This window comes from Oncorhynchus clarkii, chromosome 30, assembly GCF_045791955.1.
Source record: "Oncorhynchus clarkii lewisi isolate Uvic-CL-2024 chromosome 30, UVic_Ocla_1.0, whole genome shotgun sequence".
Lineage (NCBI taxonomy): Eukaryota > Metazoa > Chordata > Actinopteri > Salmoniformes > Salmonidae > Oncorhynchus > Oncorhynchus clarkii.
This window is the reverse complement of record NC_092176.1, coordinates 17,168,167-17,179,576: the sequence shown is the minus strand read 5'-3', so window position 1 is coordinate 17,179,576 and position 11,410 is coordinate 17,168,167.

Here is an 11,410-nt window from a genome sequence, read left to right as displayed (position 1 = left end):
AACAGAGAAGTCTGCTCAAAACAAAAATGACGTAGTTGAACACGTGGGATTAGTAGGATTCTGGGTTTTCCCATGCAAATGTGATTGCTTTAGAAAAAAACGCTTTATCTGCCTTCCCAGTGAAACTTATTACAATTGTTTTGTGGAAAAGTTGTATGTTTCTGGAAGATGCATCGTGCTGCTGCTTTGTTGACAACATGACCGAGCCCTGCCGATTACTGTTCATTTTGAGAAAGGTGCTCCTCCCTCCTTTCACCCAATGAAGTGATGGGCCATTGACCGGTTCAACTCTGGGCAGCTTAAATAACTCCCTCATTAATCATAATATGGACAAAGGGGTCACAAAGGTAATTGATTCCTGTCTATTTCAAAAGTAATACATGTTTACCCTTATTAAAACAACCTAAATTGCCAATATAATACAGCATGTGGCATGAGGAATCACTCAAAATATCATCAACATGAGCTGAGTGCTGCTAGCATGGAGAAGCCTACAAGGAGTGGAAACAGGCTAGGCGGATGCACATTAAAACTCCTACTATGTATGTCATGATGATAGTGATGTAGCCTTTTTCCAAGCCTTTTTTTCTATGAGCTTTATTTGTCAATGGTAGTCCTACTTATGATGTTAAATGCATATGGCACTGCATACGGTATGCCATATTGCATAAGATAAACTGAATTAAGAAAGCAAACAGATTTATCCCGCTCTGGTTTGTTCGATTTTTAAAAATAATTTGTTTTGGTGGTTTGTGGTGCTATTCAATACCAGTGTTTGGTAGTAAATGTATATTTTGACTGGGCTGGGCCATAGTGCTGTAATCCCATCAAATAGTAAAGTAGGGTGTATTCCTCACCGAGGGTGGGTGCCTAGGGGTGGGTGTGTAGATTAGCAGGGTTGTGGTCCCCTTATCACACACCATCTGTTCAGTACATGGTAGTAGAGCAATCTGAAACAGACAATGTTCAACCTCACCCTTTTTAGTAGAAGTGTGTCTACCCCAAATGTGGTTTCCTATGTGGTTTTCCCAGACCAACAAGCCTGTATGATTGAAACTTGAGACTTGTTGCTTGGAAGTCACAGATATAGGAATTTATTTTGAGCCAGTTTGCTACAGAAGGAAAATAATCCTGCAGGCTGCAGCAACAGAAAATATGAACTATAATGTGGATTATAATTTATGGACATTTTGGTGGGGGTTGACACATTTTTCAAAAGGGAAAATCAAGCCTTTTTAAACCTCAAATTAAAATAAAATAAAATACATGTGCATTTGTCACGTGCCAAATCCAACAAGTGTAGACTTTTATGTTAAATGCTTACTTACGAGCCCTTAACTAACAATGCAGAGTTTTAAAAAAGTTAGTTTGAAAAATTTGCTAAACTAATGGAGAAATAGTATCACATTAAAATAACAATAATTGGGCTATAATATACAAGGGGTACCAGTACCGAGTCAATGTGCAGTGGTAGCTTAGCCAAGGTAATTGAGGTAATATGTACATGTAGGTAGGGGTAAAGTGACTATGCTATGCATAGATAATAAACAGAAAGTAGCAGCTGCATATGTGAAGAATGTGAAGGAATGGGAATGGGTGTGTGTGTGGTGTCAATATGCATGTTTGTGTGTTGGGGGGGTTGTAAGTTTGTGGTTTGAGACTTTATTTTTTACTATTTTCTACATTGTAGAATAATAGTGAAGACATCAAAACTATGAAATAACACATATGGAATCACATAGTAACCAAAAAAGTGTTAAACAAATCAAAATATATTTGAGATTTTAGATTCTTCAAATAGCCACCCTTTGCCTTGATGACAGCTTTGCACACTTTTGGCATTCTCTGAACCAGCTTCACAAGGAATACTTTTCCAACAGTCTTGAAGGAGTTCCCACATATGCTGAGCACTTGTTGGCTGCTTTTCCTTCACTCTACAGTCCAACTCCTCCCAAACCATCTCAATTGGGTTGAGGTCGGGTGATTGTGGAGGCCAGATAATCTGATGCAGCACTCCATCATTCTCTGTCTTGGTCAAATAGCCCTTACACAGCCAGGGGGTGTGTTTTGGGTCACTGTCCTGTTGAAAACAAATGATTGTCCCACTAAGCGCAAACCAGATGGAGTGGCATATCACTGCAGAATGCTGTGGTAGCCATGCTGGTAAAGTGTGCCTTGAATTCGAAATAAATCACAGTGTCACCAGCAAAACACCATCACACTTCCTTCTCTGTGCTTTACGGTGCGATCCTCACATACGGAGATCATCTGTTTACCTACTCTGTGTCTCACAAAGACACAGCGGTTGGAATTAAATATCTCCAATTTGGACAGATTTCCACTGGTCTAATGTCCATTGCTCGTGTTTCTTTGCCCAAGCAAGTCTCTTCTTCTTATTGGTGTCCTTTAGTAATGGTTTCATTGGAGCAATTAAACTATGAAGGCCTGATTCACAGTCTCCTCTGAACAGTTGATGTGTCTGTTACTTGAACTCTGTGAAGCATTTATTTGGGCTGCAATCTGAGGTGCAGTTAACTCTAATTAACTTATGCTCTGCAGCAGAGGTAACTCTGGGTCTTCCTTTCTTGTGGCGGTCCTCATGAGAGCCAGTTTCATCATAGTGCTTGATGGTTTTTGCGACTGCACTTGAAGAAACTTTCAAAGTTCTTGAAATGTTCTGTATTGACTGACCTTCATGTCTTAAAATAATGATGGACTGTCGTTTCTCGTTGCTTATTTGAGCTGTTCTTGCCATAATATGGACTTGGTCTTTTACCAAATAGGGCTATCTTCTGTATACCACCCTACCTTGTCACAACACAACTGATTGGCTCAAACGCACAAATTAACATTTAACAAGGCACACCTGTTAATTGAAATGCATTCCAGGTGACTACGTCATGAAGCTGGTTGAGCGAATAAAAAGAGTGTGTAAAGCTGTCATCAAGGCAAAGGTTGACTAATTTGAAGAATCTCAAATATAAAATAAATGTTGATATGTTTAACACTTTTTTGGTTGCTACATGATTCCATATGTGTTATTTCATAGTTTAGATATCTTCACTATTATTCTACAATGTAGAAAATAGTAAAAATAAAGAAAAACCCTTTAATGAGTAGGTGTGTCCAAACTTTTGACTGGCACTGTACATCAAGCCTGTGCAAGAGTCAGTTAAAAAAATAAGAAACATGAGGGTCAATGCAAATAGTCTGGGTATACATTTTATTAACTGCTCAGCAGTCTTATGGCTTGGGTATAGAAACCACTATGGAGCCTTTTGGTCCCAGACCTGTTGCTCTAGTGCTGTTTGCCGTGTGGTAGCAGAGAGAATGGTCTATGATTTGGGTGGCTGGAGTCTTTGAGAATTTTAGGTGCCTGGTGTAGAGGTCCTGGATTGCAGGAAGCTCGGCCCCAGTTATGTATTGGGCCGTGCGCACTACCCTATGTAGCTCCTTGCTGTCGGATGCCGGGCAGTTGCCATACCAGGCGGTGATTCAACCGGTCAGGATGCTCTCAATGGTGCAGCTGTATAACTTTTTAAGGACCTGAGGTCCCATACCAAATCTTTCCAGCCTCCTGAGGGGGAATAGGCGTTGTCATGCCCTCTTAACAACTGTTGGTGTGTTTGGACAATGATAGGTCCTTAGTGATGTTGACACCAAGTAACTTGAAGCTCTCAACCCGCTCCACTACAACCCCGTTGATGTGAATGGGGGCGTGTTCGGCCCTCCTTTTCTTATAGCCCATGATCAGCTCTTTTGTCTTGCTCAAGTTGAGGGAGAGGTTGTTGTCCTGGCACCACACTGCCAGGTCTCTGACCTCCTCCCTATAGGCTGTCTCATTGTTGTAGGTGATCAGGACTACCACTGTTGTGTCTTCGGCAAACTTAATGATGGTGTTGGAGTCGTGCATGACCACGCAGTCATTGGTGAACAGGGAGCACAGGAGGGGACTAAGCATGCACCCCTGATGGGCCCCTGTGTTGAGGATCACCGTGGAGGATGCGTTGTTGCCTACCCTCACCACTTGGGGGCGGCCCGTCAAGATGTCCAGGATCAACCAGTTGTTGAATCTTATGTTCATACAAATATTTACACATGTTAAGTTCGCTGAATATAAATGCAGTTGACAGTGAGAGGACGATTCTTTTTTTGCTGAGTTTATATACATGTAAACAGGAGTAATAGTGACTAGTAGCAGGATAAATATATAAAATTAATGGTAATGGCAATCAATAATCAATGAACAGCAGTGTAATAGAGTAATACATCTAACCAATAATCATTTTAGCAGCGTAGGTTGTATCTGAGTGGGTAGAGACCTATGGATAGGCATAGAGTCCGTGTGGATAGTCTGCGGGAGAGCAGTGGTTGTTAGCCATTTAACAGTCTTATAGAAGCTCTTTAGGAGTCTGTTTGTCTGAGCCTTGATGCACAGGTACTGCCTGTCGAAAGGGAGCATGGAGAACAGTCCATGTATCGGGGTGACTGGAGTTTTTTGAAATGTTTTGGTCCTTTCTCAGTTGCCATACCAGACTATTAAACAACCAGTATCTCTGAATGGTGCCAATGTAAAAGTTCCTGAGTATAATCAACCTCATCTCACTCCCCTGACCGAGAGACGTTCAGCCCCACTGCTGGCCATGTGAGTGGTAGTAATATGAATTAGCCTCAGGTGAATACAAGTCCTTAACAATGTACAGCATTTTTACAAGGAGGAGCAGCATATCAATCCTTTAGTTTCAGATACTCTAAAATACCATAATAGGAAATTATCAGTCGCAGTTGGTCTGGGAACTTTCAATGGGAGGTTTATTGCTCCCAAACTGTAACTTTGGAAATAGTCAATTTGTGATGTGTGTTCAAGAACCACTCACATTTTTTACGTAACATCTCTCAACAATTCATAATCTGGCATTCTGCTATCCACTGACTCTTGTTGCAGACCATCAGACAATGTACTGTGTATATACAGTACATATATACAGTGCCTTCAGAAAGCATTCATAGCTCTTGACTTATTCCACATTTTGTTGTGTTACAGCCTGATTTCAAAATGGAAAAAAATAAAAAAATAAAAATCTCAACCATCTACACACAATACCCCATAATGAAAAAGTGAAAAGATGTTTTAAATATTTGCAAATGTATTGAAAATTAAATACAGAAATATATAATTCATACCCCTGAGTAAATACGTAAATACGTGTTAGAATCACCTTTGTCAGTGATTACAGCTGTGAGTCTTTCTGGGTAAGTCTCTAAGAGCTTTGCAGACCTGTATTGTTAAATATTTGCACATTATTAGTTTAATAATTCTTCAAGCTCTGCGAAGTTGGTTGTTGATCATTGCTAGACAGGCATTTTCAAGTCTTGGCATTGATTTTTATGCCGATTTAAGTCAAAACTGTAACTAGGCCCTCTAAAAAATGCACAAATAAAAAGCAACTCCAGTGTATATTTAGCCTTGTGTTTTAGGTTATTGTACTGCTGAAAGGTGAATTTGTCTCCCAGTGTCTGTTGGAAAGCAGATTGAACCAGGTTTTCCTCTAGGATTTTGCCTGTGTTTAGCTATTATGTTTATTTTAATCTCCCCCAAAAGCTCCCTAGTCCTTGCCGATGACCCATAACATGATGCAGCCATCACCATGCTTGAAAATATGAAGAGTGGTACTCAATGATGTGTTGTGTTGGATTTGCCCCAAACATAAAGTTTATATTCAGGACATGAAGTGAATTTCTTTACCACATTTCTTTGCAGTTTTACTTTAGTGCCTTATTGTAAACATGTTTTGCAATAGTTTTTTTCTGTACAGGCTTCCTTCTCTTCACTCTGTCATTTAAGTTAGTATTGTGGAGTAGCTACAATGCTGTTGATCCATCCTCAGTTTTCTTATTGCAACCATTAAACGCTGTAACTGTTTTAAAGTCGCCATTGGCCTCATGGTGAAATCCCTGAGTGGTTTCCTTTCACTCCGGCAACTGAGTTAGGAAGGACGCTTGTTTCTTTGTAGTGACTGGGTGTATTGATACAACATCCAAAGTGTAATAAATAACTTCACTATGTTCAAAGGGATATTCAATGTCTGCTTTATTTTTATTTTTACCCATCTACCAATAATACTGTAGGTGCCCTTCTTTGCGAGGCATTGGAAAACCTTGGTCTTTGTGGTTGAATCTGTGTTTGAAATTCCCTGCTTGACTGAGGGACCTTACAGATTATTGTATGTGTGGGGTACAGAGATTAAGTAATCATTCAACAGTCATGTTAAACACTATTTGTTAAGCACATTTTAGTCCTGAATTTATTTAGGTTTGCCATAATTATTGACTGAAGCTTTTCATTTTTTATTAATTTGTAAAACTCTCTAAAAACATAATTCCACTTTGACATTAAATTCAGGCTGTAACACAACAAAATGTGGAAAAAGTCAAAAGGTGTGAATATGGGCCTCCCGGGTGGCGCAGTGGTTAAGGGCGCTGTACTGCAGCGCCAGCTGTGCCATCAGAGTCCTGGGTTCGCGCCCAGGCGTAACCGGCCGCGACCGGGAGGTCCGTGGGGCGACGCACAATTGGCCTAGCGTCGCCCGGGTTAGGGAGGGCTTGGTCGGTAGGGGTGTCCTTGTCTCATCGCGCACCAGCGACTCCTGTGGTGGGCTGGGCGCAGTGTACGCTAGCCAAGGTGGCCAGGTGCACGGTGTTTCCTCCGGCGCATTGGTGCGGCTGGCTTCCGGGTTGGATGTGCGCTGTGTTAAAGAAGCAGCGGCTTGGTTGGTTGTGTATCGGAGGACGCATGACTTTCAACCTTTGTCTCTCCCGAGCCCGTACAGGAGTTGTAGCGATGAGACAAGATAGTGGGGAGAAAAAGGGGTAAAATTCAAAAAAAAAAGGTGTGAATACTTCCTGAAGGCACTTGAAAAGAATGCCACAGTCTCAAAAAAAAAGAATAATAATCCACTCATTATCAATCAGAAAACATTTAAGATTAGGTTACTTAAATGATCAGCAGTTCACCCTAGTCTAGAGTCACCTGTCCAAATACAAGATACTTGTAACTGTATGTCTCGTGTGTAAATTAAAATGTAATATTCTGTCACTACAAATGTTTCCCAAATCCAAGCTGTGGAAATAATGAATTACCTCATTAGTTTATGGTTTATTTTTATTATGTTTTCAAAACAGTGAATGAAGAGAAGCAGACGGGTATCCCCCCTCACACTACCTTACAGTTTGTAACATAAGCTCCTCAAACATCCCCTTGCAACTTCATCACGTTTAACAGACTGCAGTGCCACTCAGAGGCAAGCGCAAAAGCTGAAGTGTTGACTCAGCAGGTGGAGAGCAGTCTCTGAAAGTATGCCTACTTTCAACATTGATCAGATAGGGATTTTTTTTAAAGCAAAGATTGGACTATATTCCATCTCATTCACAAACACTTTGGCTATTATATGACTATTACTGATTTGTACAATTTCTACTTGTTTTTATACATACATCTGAATTATATATGACATACAGTAATTTATGAATGTTAACTGTGTAATAGGCATCCAAAACTGTTTAACTTTTTTGTAATATATGAGACAAAAATTGTGTGAGCATTTGGGCAGTAACACAATGCCACCTACTGGAATTAACATATTTGGCTGCTGAGAACTTGCTGTTTTCAGGGGTTTAAAAGGCTCTATGGTGTTACACTATATTTAAATTGTACATAATAAACCATTTATAAAGGCATTTACAAAAGGATTGCACACCATTTAGGGTTAGGTTGAGGGTAAGGGTTAGGATCAGGATCAGGGGGGAAAGTAGATTTAATTTCTTATTGTATTTTTTTCCCCTATGATGAAATCGGGGAGGAGACTGTGGACCTGCCTCCGTCATTATGTTCATTTGTACGTGTATTCGTTCGTTCGGTGGTCACATGCAATATCTCAGACAGCACTGGTGTCTTACCATAGAGATACGGGATTTACAAAATTATACTGGTTAGCCAGATGGTGGCGCCATAACAACAGATTGAAAATGATAACTTTAAAAGGTCACACCCATCACCCTGTTTGACCTAAAGTCATGAAATTTAGTACATAGGTCCCTCTCCTCACAAGGAACAAATTTGCCCCAGGGACCCATAAGGTCTGCCATGATATATTTGGAATTTTGTGAAAAATTCTTAACACTACTCTTCTGGCACCGAATGACCGAACTGCATGCAACTCGATATGTGGCATCTATGGACAAAACTCTCAACACAATACTTTCCAGACTAGTACCTAAAACAACATGGCCGCTATTGTCCAAAAAGCATTCACATGAACGTGGTCTGGCACATAAATGCAAATAAATCAGTCAAGGATATTCATATTGGAACACAATTTGGTACACATGTTGCAAACATAGTCAAGACTCAACATATGCAAAAGCATACATGTCGCCCACATGGTGGGCACATGTTTATATCTCTTGATCTGTTTGACTTGGAGTGATGAAATTTGGCACACATGCTCAAGCATATGGTCTCACAAGGGGTCTGAGGATCTCATCTCGGTACCTAATGGCAGTCAGGCTACCTCTGGCGAGCACATGGAGGGCTGTGCGGCCCCACAAAGAAATGCCACCCCACACCATGACTGACCCACCGCCAAACCGGTCATGCTGGATGATGTTGCAGGCAGCAGAACGTTCTCCACGGCGTCTCCAGACTCTGTCACGTCTGTCACATGTGCTCAGTGTGAACCTGCTTTCATCTGTGAAGAGCACAGGGCGCCAGTGGCGAATTTGCCAATCTTGGTGTTCTCTGGCAAATGCCAAACGTCCTGCACGGTGTTGGGCTGTAAGCACAACCCCCACCTGTGGACGTCGGGCCCTCATACCACGCTCATGGAGTCTGTTTCTGACCGTTTGAGCAGACACATGCACATTTGTGGCCTGCTGGAGGTCATTTTGCAGGGATCTGGCAGTGTTCCTCCTGCTCCTCCTTGCACAAAGGCGGAGGTAGCGGTCCTGCTGCTGGGTTGTTGCCCTCCTATGGTCTCCTCCACATCTCCTGATGTACTGGCCTTTCTCCTGGTAGTGCCTCCATGCTCTGGACACTACGCTGACAGACACAGCAAACCTTCTTGCCACAGCTCGCATTGATGTGCCATCCTGGATGAGCTGCACTACCTGAGCCACTTATGTGGGTTGTAGACTTTGTCTCATGCTACCACTAGAGTGAAAGCACCGCCAGCATTCAAAAGTGACCAAAACATCAGCCAGGAAGCATAGGAACTGAGAAGTGGTCTGTGGTCACCACCTGCAGAACCACTCCTTTATTGGGGGTGTCTTGCTAATTGCCTATAATTTCCACCTGTTGTCTATTTCCATTTGCACAACAGCATGTGACATTTATTGTCAATCAGTGTTGCTTCCTAAGTGGACAGTTTGATTTCACAGAAGTGTGATTGACTTGGAGTTACATTGTGTTGTTCAAGTGTTCCCTTTATTTTTTTGAGCAGTGCCTTGCGAAAGTATTCGGCCCCCTTGAACTTTGCGACCTTTTTCCACATTTCATGCTTCAAACATAAAGATATAAAACTGTATTTTTTTGTGAAGAATCAACAACAAGTGGGACACAATCATGAAGTGGAACGACATTTATTGGATATTTCAAACTTTTTTAACAAATCAAAAACTGAAAAATTGGCCGTGCAAAATTATTCAGCCCCTTTACTTTCAGTGCAGCAAACTCTCTCCAGAAGTTCAGTGAGGATCTCTGAATGATCCAATGTTGACCTAAATGACTAATTATGATAAATACAATCCACCTGTGTAATCAAGTCTCCGTATAAATGCACCTGCACTGTGATAGTCTCAGAGGTCCGTTAAAAGCACAGAGAGCATCATGAAGAACAAGGAACACACCAGGCAGGTCCGAGATACTGTTGTGAAGAAGTTTAAAGCCGGATTTGGATACAAAAAGATTTCCCAAGCTTTAAACATCCCAAGGAGCACTGTGCAAGCGATAATATTGAAATGGAAGGAGTATCAGACCACTGCAAATCTACCAAGACCTGGCCGTCCCTCTAAACTTTCAGCTCATACAAGGAGAAGACTGATCAGAGATGCAGCCAAGAGGCCCATGATCACTCTGGATGAACTGCAGAGATCTACAGCTGAGGTGGGAGACTCTGTCCATAGGACAACAATCAGTCGTATATTGCACAAATCTGGCCTTTATGGAAGAGTGGCAAGAAGAAAGCCATTGCTTAAAGATATCCATAAAAAGTGTCGTTTAAAGTTTGCCACAAGCCACCTGGGAGACACACCAAACATGTGGAAGAAGGTGCTCTCGTCAGATGAAACCAAAATTGAACTTTTGGCAACAATGCAAAATGTTATGTTTGGCGTAAAAGCAACACAGCTGAACACACCATCCCCACTGTCAAACATGGTGGTGGCAGCATCATGGTTTGGGCCTGCTTTTTTTCAGCAGGGACAGGGAAGATGGTTAAAATTGATGGGAAGATGGATGGAGCCAAATACAGGACCATTCTGGAAGAAAACCTGATGGAGTCTGCAAAAGACCTGAGACTGGGACGGAGATTTGTCTTCCAACAAGACAATGATCCAAAACATAAAGCAAAATCTACAATGGAATGGTTCAAAAATAAACATATCCAGGTGTTAGAATGGCCAAGTCAAAGTCCAGACCTGAATCCAATCGAGAATCTGTGGAAAGAACTGAAAACTGCTGTTTATATATATGAGTTACTGAATGCAATTTTGGTGAGTTTGGACATTTAGTAAATGTGAACGAGAGACATTGTGCAAATTAACAAAGTTTTGAAGCATGCTTGTATGAAGGAAGAACAGGACTAGGGGGGACTACATGTTTACTGTAGCCTTTAAAAAAATAATGGTTCGTGATAGGCTTGGGCGGCATACCGTTTTTCAATCCCGTCAATACCGTTGAAACTATTTATTTTAAGTTTTTTAATACATTTTAATATTTGTAGCCCTTTTTTAAGTAAATACCTGCAGTCAACTTGTGCAATAAGTTAGGAGATAAAGCAGATTGCGTTCTTCCTTTCACCTGTCATGTTATTTTACATTATGAAGCTCACCATAGTTCCCCAGAGAAGTTGAGCCATTCATCTGATTGTTTGTAAATAGCACAACAGGAGAAAGCAGGTGAGTCCAGCTGTGTATTGACATGGGCCGCGATTTATATTGAAAACCAATTGTTTATTTGCTTCAATAGAGTGGTCAGGGAGGTGCAACTATATTTTGCTTTCACAGAAAATACATTAGTGCAACACATTCGTCAGAAAATAGCTTCATTTTCATCAAATGACAACAACGCTATGTGGCTGACAGCTAGACAAGTAAATGAGCGACAAGTAAATGGCCTGACAATGAAAAAGCAAAG